The following is a 9,795-nucleotide window of genomic DNA, read 5'->3' as shown; positions in this document are numbered from 1 at the left end:
GAAAAGGTGCCAACGTTAGCTCCCTGGCCATGCTTCACTTTCTGCCCACAGATTCTACATATACACACGCTCCGCTACTCTGGTGTCTTAACAAAAAACTGCCACACCACCGATGTGGTGATTTTACTGCCAACACTCTGCATTGAGTGGCTACTTAAACCACTGCCTTGCTGACCCCCTGTACCACTGCTTACTTGGACCTCCTAAGCGGGGTTTATACCCCATGGCCTTTTGGCTCCCGCCCTCGCACTCCTGCCACCCTCCTGACTCACGGCCACAACAGCGACTTGCTGCCTGCTCCACTGCCTGACGCACAAGCTGACACTCTCTTCGCTAAACGATGATGAATCCCTTATATGTTTCTGATGTTTTTACTTATTTTATATGTTTTCTAGGGAAATCAGTATTTTTTTACATTCTAAATAAAATTTTCACTTGCACAATATACTGAAATGCTACTGTACAGCAGTTCATTGTGAATATACTTTTACTATGAGAGGTTCCCAGTTGTCAATACCAACTGATTGTTGCCCCCCTTCCCCTTTACAATAACATCTGCAATTTTTAGGTGTCATAGTCAGCCCGGAGAGGGACAGTTTTAACAGATTGACAGATGTCCCAGTTACAGTAGAAAATGCAAATGAGGTGTGCAAAGTAAACTTATTCCTTATCCTAACCCAATGACAAATTACAAAATGTGGGGTTATTCAGCATGGAGACTTCCCTATATGCATAAATGTCTGAATTGGCAGTACAGAGGTATTTTCCAAAGATCTATACCTAGGCTTGTGACCAGGACAAGGAGGCATCCTCTACACCTAGAGGAGAGGAGGTTGTACCATTGCCATTGAGATTCTTCTATGAGAGAGCGGTGAGACAGTGGATCTTTCTGCCACAAGATGTTGTGATAGCTGATACTTTCTATTTGTTCACGGGAAAAAAAATTGTTAATCTTATAGATTGGACTAGATGCTAACTAAGAGCCATGACTAAGACCACCTAACGCTTGAAACGTGTAGGAAAAACCTCTGCTATGTCCCCTACAATTTTAACATGAAGATAAAAAGAATACATTGTTTTTTAAGAAGTGCTGCAACCCTTTGTTACATTGGACTAGATCGTCTGCATCATTTTTGCATCCACTATGATATTATGATACTATGAGCCAAATGGGAATTTTGTTCATATAGATTCAGACAAAGGCTGTATTAGGACGCAATTAAAAATGTAACTTTTTATGTTAAACATTTCCTAAATAAGCATTGTTTTATTAAAGACTTAATTAATATAATAAAGACTAAAGTCTTGTAGCTGATATGTATGTATAATAAGGAAGTCAATGCTTGCTGCTTCCATCTGTCAGGGGACATTTTGACAGTCTTTTGAAGATAAACTCATTAAAACTTTATCAAAGAATATATATATTTAAGGTCAAAGAACTCCCACACACATAGTGGTAAAAGACACGCTGCTATCGGCAAATTTACAGCATCAAACAACAAAGCATTGCTAATTCTTTTGGCATCTGTTGAGACGCCATTAATCCTAATGCTCTTATCTGCTATTTGTGTGGATGTAATATAAAATTCCATGGGAGTCCTTGTGTAATGCACCATTTCCTCATTCTTGAATTGATTTGCAATAGACTATTGCACGTCACAGCAGCAGTTGGAAGTTAAAAGCCAAGTACTTGCAAGGACATGAAAAAGATGGAGATGTTTGGCTGATGACAAACTGAGATGGCTGTGCAGTTGACATTTTCCAGAGCATGCTGACATCAATCTTTATAAAGCTGTAAACACATAAAAAGATACTGTATTTTTTAATAAAAGGAAAATATAAAATGAAATATTAGTATCTTAAAATCTGCAATGAAAGGTAATATTAACTGTATATTCATTCTTATAGCAGTCTATTTGTACGTGTACTAGATCTAAACTTTTTTCTAGTAAAGGTTTACCTTAAGTGTTATGGAAAATTATATATGCTGCACCTACAGTTAAGGAGAATTAAAAAAACAATAAAGGTAAGATAGTGTTTTGGCATAAAAAAAAAATCAATACTAAATGTATATTTCTTGTAATTAGGTTATGTGTATATGAAGCTTTTTTCATACATTGCGGAAAGTTCCATGTGAAAGTCAGCTGTTCAATAAATAATTTTATTAAATAATTGCCACCTTTTTGATTTTATGTTTCTAGCTTTTTTGTGACCTATTAACATATATGTGTCCACAATCCAGGTGGGATAAGGAATGCAATTTCTTGTGAAACCACTTCACACAATGGGGGGAAATTTAATGAAGTGTGGCTGAACAGACCAATGCAGAGTCAGACTTCACAGTTTTTTTCTGCGCCTGATAATCTATGTTGGAGTTGTACCTTAGCTATTAGTTGATATAGTTACATACTTACCAGGTGCCCAGGCGAGGCCGTGATCCTTTTCCACAAGTCCATGCCCCCTTTTCTAAAAGTCAGGAAAACTGCCTAAAATGGTATAAAACCCTCAGTTAATTTGGTGGATGGCATTTGACAATAATGCAAATGACTCCATAATTCTGGAGTAGACAGATTGCTAAATCTCCCCTAATTATCTTGAAAAAAACCCTTAAGATTACACTTCCGACTTTCCTAAGAGAGTCCATACAGATTGTTAACGTGTGTTCAGATTCAAATTAAGGATGGCTACATCTGTATATAAAAATACTATTATTACTTTTATATATTTTTAGATCCAGAGAAGAGAAACAGCGGATGTGTAGAAAATATCAATTTATTAATTCATAAACAAGACAATAAAAACATTTAAAAACCCAATGAAGGGAATGACAAACATAAAGGACTTTTATAAAATGATATGCAACTTCATTAATTAAAAATAAATACATGCAATGATGGGTTTTTTTTAAACTAATGTAAAGAAAAAAATATATAAAAACAAGAATACAAAGACTCCTACTCGCTTACCCTCCCCTCTTTGTTTTCTTGTTTTTATATATTTTTTTCTTTACATTAGTTAAAAAAAACCCCCATCATTGCATGTATTTATTTTTAATTAATGAAGTTGCATATCATTTTATAAAAGTCCTTAAAATGTATTCATATTATTTTCAGTGGACATGCGTTCCCTGCCAGATAAGATTACAGCCTTTTCTCTTTCTGTTTTTAAATGTGCAGTTGTGATTTTGGACACTCAGGGGCATATGTAGCAGAACCTCAATTGCGATTATTTCTCCCAATCACCAGTGGGACATGAAGGGGCGTGAAGGGGGCACAGCAGGCCGGGAGTGGGACGACACGGGGCATTACTGTCCACATGTGAAAAGTCACCTGCTGCGCTTTCTTTTTAGCATTTCTATTGCTAGCACCGATTGCACGTGCCGTTGGCACCATTTATAAGATTACGACAAGTGAGCGCCACAATTTTCATTTTAATCATTGCTCCTCGTGATGCCATCAGGGAATGGCAATCTGTTGCCATGACATCCTACAAAGACCTGAGGCTATCTCGTTTTAGCTTATCTATTGCAATGTGCTATTTTCACATTGGAATAGATGATGTGGAAAAATCCCTTTAGACTGCCATACTGTACTATGGCAGTATATGGTTGGATCAATAAGACAACCTAGAGTTAAAATGCCCTAGGGCAGTGATGGCTAACCTATGGCACTGGTGCCGGAGGTGGCACTCGGAGCCCTTTCTGTGGGCACTCAGGCCATCACCAGAGATGACTCCGGGTATCTTCCTGCAGTCCCAGACAGCCCAGGACTTGCTGTGCACAGCGCTATTTTAAAGTGACAGCTGTACCTGGGACTATTTTCTGCTTTATTTGTGTCATCAGGGTGCTGGTATCAATGAAAACTGTGACAGAGCAGTATAAATCATAAATTAAATTTCTCTATTGGCACTTTGCGATAAATAAGTGGGTCTTGGTTGTAGTTTGGGCACTCGGTCTCTAAAAGGTTCGCCATCACTGCCCTAGGGGGACTTAAAAATATTAAAAGATAATAATAAAACTAAAAAGTTCAAATCACTCCCCTTTCCCTCAAACTGATAAAAATAAAGAAGTTAAATCATAAACATATAAGGCATCACCACGTCCCAAAATGTCCAATCTATCAAAATATAATAATGATTATTCCCGTTGTTGAACCCTGTAACACAAAATAGATCTCAAATGTCCAAAATGCCACTTTTTTGCCATTTTGCAAACATTAAAAAAAAATTACAAAATGGTTGTAGTCCTGAAAATGGTTGAAATGAATACATCAACTTATCTAGCAAAAAATGACACTTTATACCATATAGTATGAAATTATTAGCTTCAGAAAATATCAAAATGATTTTTTTTTTTTTGTATACAAGGTTTTACTTTTTTTAATTGTATTAAAATACAATAGAACCGGTATGAATTTAGTATCCCCATGATTATACTGAACCAAAGAATAAAGTAGAGGTGTTATTTAGAGCATACTGTGAAATTTGTAAAAACCCAAAGAGCCCAAAGAAAGTGGTGCTAATGCGTTTTTTTCACCAAATTCGCCGCATTTGGAATTTTTTTCCCGCTTTCCAGTACAAACCATGAAATAATAAATACCATCACTGCAAAGTGTAATTTGTTATGCAAAAATGAGTCCTCATACAAGTCTGTACACCGAAAGATTAAAAAGTTATAGGATTTTTGAACGTGAGGAAAAATTTACTAAAAAAGGCTACATCCTTAAAAGGAAGAAATGTGGCATCTAGGATAGAGGATATTACATGTATAGTACATATATTTTGTAGGGGTTCAGCTCAAACGTGGGGGTCAGCAATGACAAAGCTCTCAGCAGGATTCAAGTTGAAAGTGTGCATTTATTCCAGAAAAACGCGAGAATCAAACAAAACATCAAACAAAATCCTTGCCTGTCCGGCTCTAACTATACTATACTATGGAGGGCTTCTCCCCACCAGCATGAAAAATACTTTCAGCAACTCTGTGTCACTCACGTGTGGCTCTTACACAGTCCAGCTTCTGTGTCTCCAGGTTGAGAGCCACTTCTGACTGCTCCACACCCTTCTTTAAGGGATTGCACACCTGGTGCATTGTTAGACCCATTAGAATCTGGATCCTTTGGTCTGGAGTGGTGATTACATTTGTCTCCACTCCAGCAATTAGAGTCCCGTACCAGGTCTTCTAATAGACCAACACATGGAAAATAGCTTCCAGTGTGACCTAAGGCCCCTTCCACACTTGTGAGTGTGATGCAATGAACTCGCATCATACTCGCAACGCATCGCACGGCCTGAACGCTGCACATTGGGACTGAACTCAGAATGTCAGTTCAGTTCCAATTTGCAGCATTCGGGCCGTGCGAATCTGAGCGACACTCGTTGCAATTGTGATGCATTTAATTGCATCTCACTCACTGGTGTGGAAGGGGCCTAATTCACATTCTGGTTCGCTGTGATACACATGAACATTCATTTTCTCTCCAATTCAATAGTGACCTTGTCACAATATATATATATACACTCACCGGCCACTTTATTAGGTACACCTGTCCAACTGCTCGTTAACACTTAATTTCTAATCAGCCAATCACATGGCGGCAACTCGGTGCATTTAGGCATGTAGACATGGTCAAGACAATCTCCTGCAGTTCAAACCGAGCATCAGTATGGGGAATAAAGGGGATTTGAGTGCCTTTGAACGTGGCATGGTTGTTGGTGCCAGAAGGGCTGGTCTGAGTATTTCAGAAACTGCTGATCTACTGGGATTTTCACGCACAACCATCTCTAGGGTTTACAGAGAATGGTCCGAAAAAGAAAAAACATCCAGTGAGCAGCAGTCTGTGGGCGGAAATGCCTTGTTGATGCCTGAGGTCAGAGGAGAATGGGCAGACTGGTTCGAGCTGATAGAAAGGCAACAGTGACTCGAATCACCACCCGTTACAACCAAGGTAGGCAGAAGAGCATCTCTGAACGCATAGTACGTCGAACTTTGAGGCAGATGGGCTACAGCAGCAGAAGACCACACCGGGTGACACTCCTTTCAGCTAAGAACAAGAAACTGAGTCTACAATTTGCACAAGCTCATCGAAATTGGACAGTAGAAGATTGGAAAAACGTTGCCTGGTTTGATGAGTCTCGATTTCTGCTGCAACATTCAGATGGTAGGGTCAGAATTTGGCATCAACAACATGAAAGCAGGGATCCATCCTGCCTTGAATCAATGGTTCAGGCTGATGGTGGTGGTGTCATGGTGTGGGGAATATTTTCTTTGCACTCATTGGGCCCCTTGGTACCAATTGAGCATCGTTGCAACGCCACAGCCTACCTGAGTATTGTTGCTGACCATGTCCATCCCTTTATGAACACAATGTACCCAACATCTGATGGCTACTTTCAGCAGGATAATGCGCCATGTCATAAAGCTGGAATCATCTCAGACTGGTTTCTTGAACATGACAATGAGTTCACTGTGCTCAAATGGCCTCCACAGTCACCAGATCTCTATCCAAAAGAGCATCTTTGGGATGTGGTGGAACGGGAGATTCGCATCATGGATGTGCAGCCGTCAAATCTGTGGCAACTGTGTGATGCCATCATGTCAATATGAACCAAAATCTCTGAGGAATGCTTCCAGCACCTTGTTGAATCTATGCCACGAAGAATTGAGGCAGTTCTGAAGGCAAAAGGAGGTCCAACCTGTTGCTAGCATGGTGTACCTAATAAAGTGGTTGGTGAGTGTATATAATTCCAAGAAAACGAGCAGCACCCTATTGCACCCTATAAGCACCCTATTGTTAGGGTGCTTATATTGTTAGGACTATATATTGGTGATGCCAGGATGACCTATATTTTGTCACAATAAATAAATACATTTTTCTGTCATCCATTGGTACCTCTAGTCGGGGACATATACAAGTTATTAGATGTATTATTATACGTGTGACTATATAGGGAGAGAGTAAACGCAAACGTTTACCCCGTTTATTACGAGGGGTCTATATGGATGCGATAACTCTCTTAAGGTGATGGTTTCCCCGGGAGGGGTTATTCATTATACACCTGTCCCCGGTCACTGCTGTCTATTACAGCTGTCGTCCCGTTTGATGACTGAGGAGCCGTACATTAATGGTTAATTCTAATAGGTGCTGATTGTATTGTCGTGGTCATCACCTTTTATATGATCTAACAGCAAATGTCCCATTCAATTCATACATCGCTCATTGCAGCTAGTTTGTTACATTGTAACTGCCTGTGGCACACATGTTACATTGTATTTTGTTGCTATGACGCCGGACACGGCATTCGGCGGAAGCCACGCATGCTGAGTACGCACAAACAGTATGCATGTCAACACTGCGTTCCAAACAAGCCGCACTGCTATTTTTTGCGGCTCTCCTCCGGACGATCGGGGTATGGATTCCACACGGGGACACATCCTGGGACTGCACATCACGATTTGGGCTTGACACAAGAATCACTTTTTAGCACGAGGTTAGTGGCGAAGATCCACAAACACATGCAAATGAATGTTTTTTATAGTTATGCATCAAGTATCTTTATTTATTATGTATTTATTATGCACCTTAATTGTCTATGTATATATGTATTTTTTTTAATACAAAAGATATTGTATCACAAATATGTAAATTTGGTGGGCTGCTTCTAGCAGGTCATGTGACCACACTTTTATGTATATATATCCACCATTTTCACTATGTAATTGGCTTGAAAAAGGCTCTCTTGAGCTGAAACGTTGCTACTGTTGTTACCAATGATGGAATAAAGAAGACAAACACTTTTTTCACTTTACATGGAGTGCTGCTCCTTTTCTTGGAATTATTTACAAAGGATTTGTGGCCCGGTCCTGTGAAGCCTGCACCCACCCGCTAATATTTTCTTGTGTGCTGCTTGAACTTTCTGGTGTGCGCCAGCGTATGATCGCCCCGCCGCTGCAAATTCGTAGCACAGCGTTTATCCTACGCCAGGCAGGGCCTGGCATAAAAAAAAACACAGCCGGCGACTTTTCACGTATGAAAAGTCGCCGGCAGCAGCGAGTGCGCACCGGCCCACTCCCACTCCCGTCCGCCCGCGCCCCCCGCTTGGCCGGCCGCGCCCCCCCCCCCCTTCACGCCCCTTCACGCCCCACTGGCGTGAAGGTGGCGGATTGGGGAAAATAATCGCAAAAGCTAGCAATAAGCTAGCATTTGCTGTTATTTCAGGGCCTCTGCGCCACTGGCGGTGCGCAGAGGTCCTGATAAATATCCCCCTCTATCTGTATGTATATATATATGTAAATTTATCAAGATATATGGATGGGTAGATGCTGTATATATTCACAGACTATATAAAACAGTGTCCTCAATTTTGCAAGCGGTCAAAATATTTTGGTAGGATGCTTTTCTTCTAGTGGAAAAGTGCTTTTATTATTTATTGAATAAGAAAATAATCTTTACAATATTACTGAATTATGACTAGGCTGAAACGTTCACCTTATAAATTTAGTGATAACCACAAAGGACTCATAAAATGCAACAGATTATATCTTTGTGTTTACCATCAATTCTTTTGTGAAATATGAACCATGGGCTTTGGGAAACATCTAAAATGCCATTAGGAATAGGAAACACTTGTCTACCAAAATCAGATTTTCACATTCTAAGCTGCATTGATATTGTTGATAGATAAATCAAGTGGTAAAATTACTGGAACCAATTCAAATCCAATTTCATGGCCATTCCTTGGGGAGCATCAGTGTTACACAGAGATAACCAGCATGTTTCTTTTAACTCTTTCAACATACACAGTTTATAATAAATAAGAAATATGTATTTTATTACAAAATGTACAAAATAAAGTCTATGTTAAATAAAGAATATTTATTTTATTACACATATAAATAAAATACATATTTTAAAACAGCGCTAAGGCTGCTACCATGTAAGATCTCTTATTCTTTTCACTCTACTTTACCTGTTTCAGTTATCTTCATAAACTTTATATGGGGTTTCCATTTCCATTTTCCATTTCTAAACATGAGAATCATTCAAAACCTTTTATATAATTAACCAAATTGCATCTGCCTTTATATGTAATCTATTTAACCACTGGCGCACGGCAGGTTAAGACACAGATCACAAATAAATCAAAAGGTCTATGCTGGTGTGGGTTGGGTATGCCGACCCCAGTCATTTATATCTTGCAAATAAATGCAAGGGTTTATCAGAAAAAACACAACATACTGTATAAATGACACCTGTGCTGACTGGTTAAGGGCAATACCTGATAAAGAGAAATTTAAGGGAAACACCAGTAACCAATTGTCACGTCTGTGCCTGCTTCCTCCTCTATCCATGTTAATAGGTTTAGGAGACATTAAGTTTTACTCTAGTTGTCTCATCTAAACTGGTCTCTAGTGGCTTACTGACTTCATATATGTCACACCCGTCACTTTGCCCTCTGCCTTTGTCTTGTGTTCCTCTGATTGCTTGCTCTTTCCACCTGCAGGAGGGCCTAGTCTTCCAGTAAGTATCTACCTAAGCCTACACGCCTTGCTGGTCAAACTACTGTCAAGCCTTATTCAAACTCGCTCTGCTCTTGCATTTACTATCATGTTGGTATTTGATCTCTGCCTGCATTTCTGACCCCTCTATTTGGATTGCGATTTTGTCATTGTTTGTTCCCAATGTTGCCAACTCTGATTGTCTACCTTGCCTTATTGTTTTCTTATTCATGTGTGGACTGAGACATAAGGAGGGATCATCTTCTAGTTGTCTACTTACTATCTAGGTGAGGCCGGACAAT

General features: G+C 39.5%; 1 long non-coding RNA gene across 1 annotated transcript in view; it reads right to left on the bottom strand.

The window, feature by feature from the left end:
- Nucleotides 1-1,371: 1,371 nt before the first annotated feature.
- LOC140086263 (uncharacterized) overlaps nt 1,372-9,795 on the bottom strand; it is an 83,231-nt gene continuing 74,807 nt past the window's right edge. The window contains exon 3 of the long non-coding RNA XR_011849961.1: nt 1,372-1,792. This is a non-coding gene — a long non-coding RNA (uncharacterized lncRNA). The remainder of the gene's footprint in view (nt 1,793-9,795) is intronic.

This window comes from Engystomops pustulosus, chromosome 1, assembly GCF_040894005.1.
Source record: "Engystomops pustulosus chromosome 1, aEngPut4.maternal, whole genome shotgun sequence".
Taxonomy (NCBI): domain Eukaryota; kingdom Metazoa; phylum Chordata; class Amphibia; order Anura; family Leptodactylidae; genus Engystomops; species Engystomops pustulosus.
This window is presented reverse-complemented; position numbering and strand designations above follow the sequence as displayed.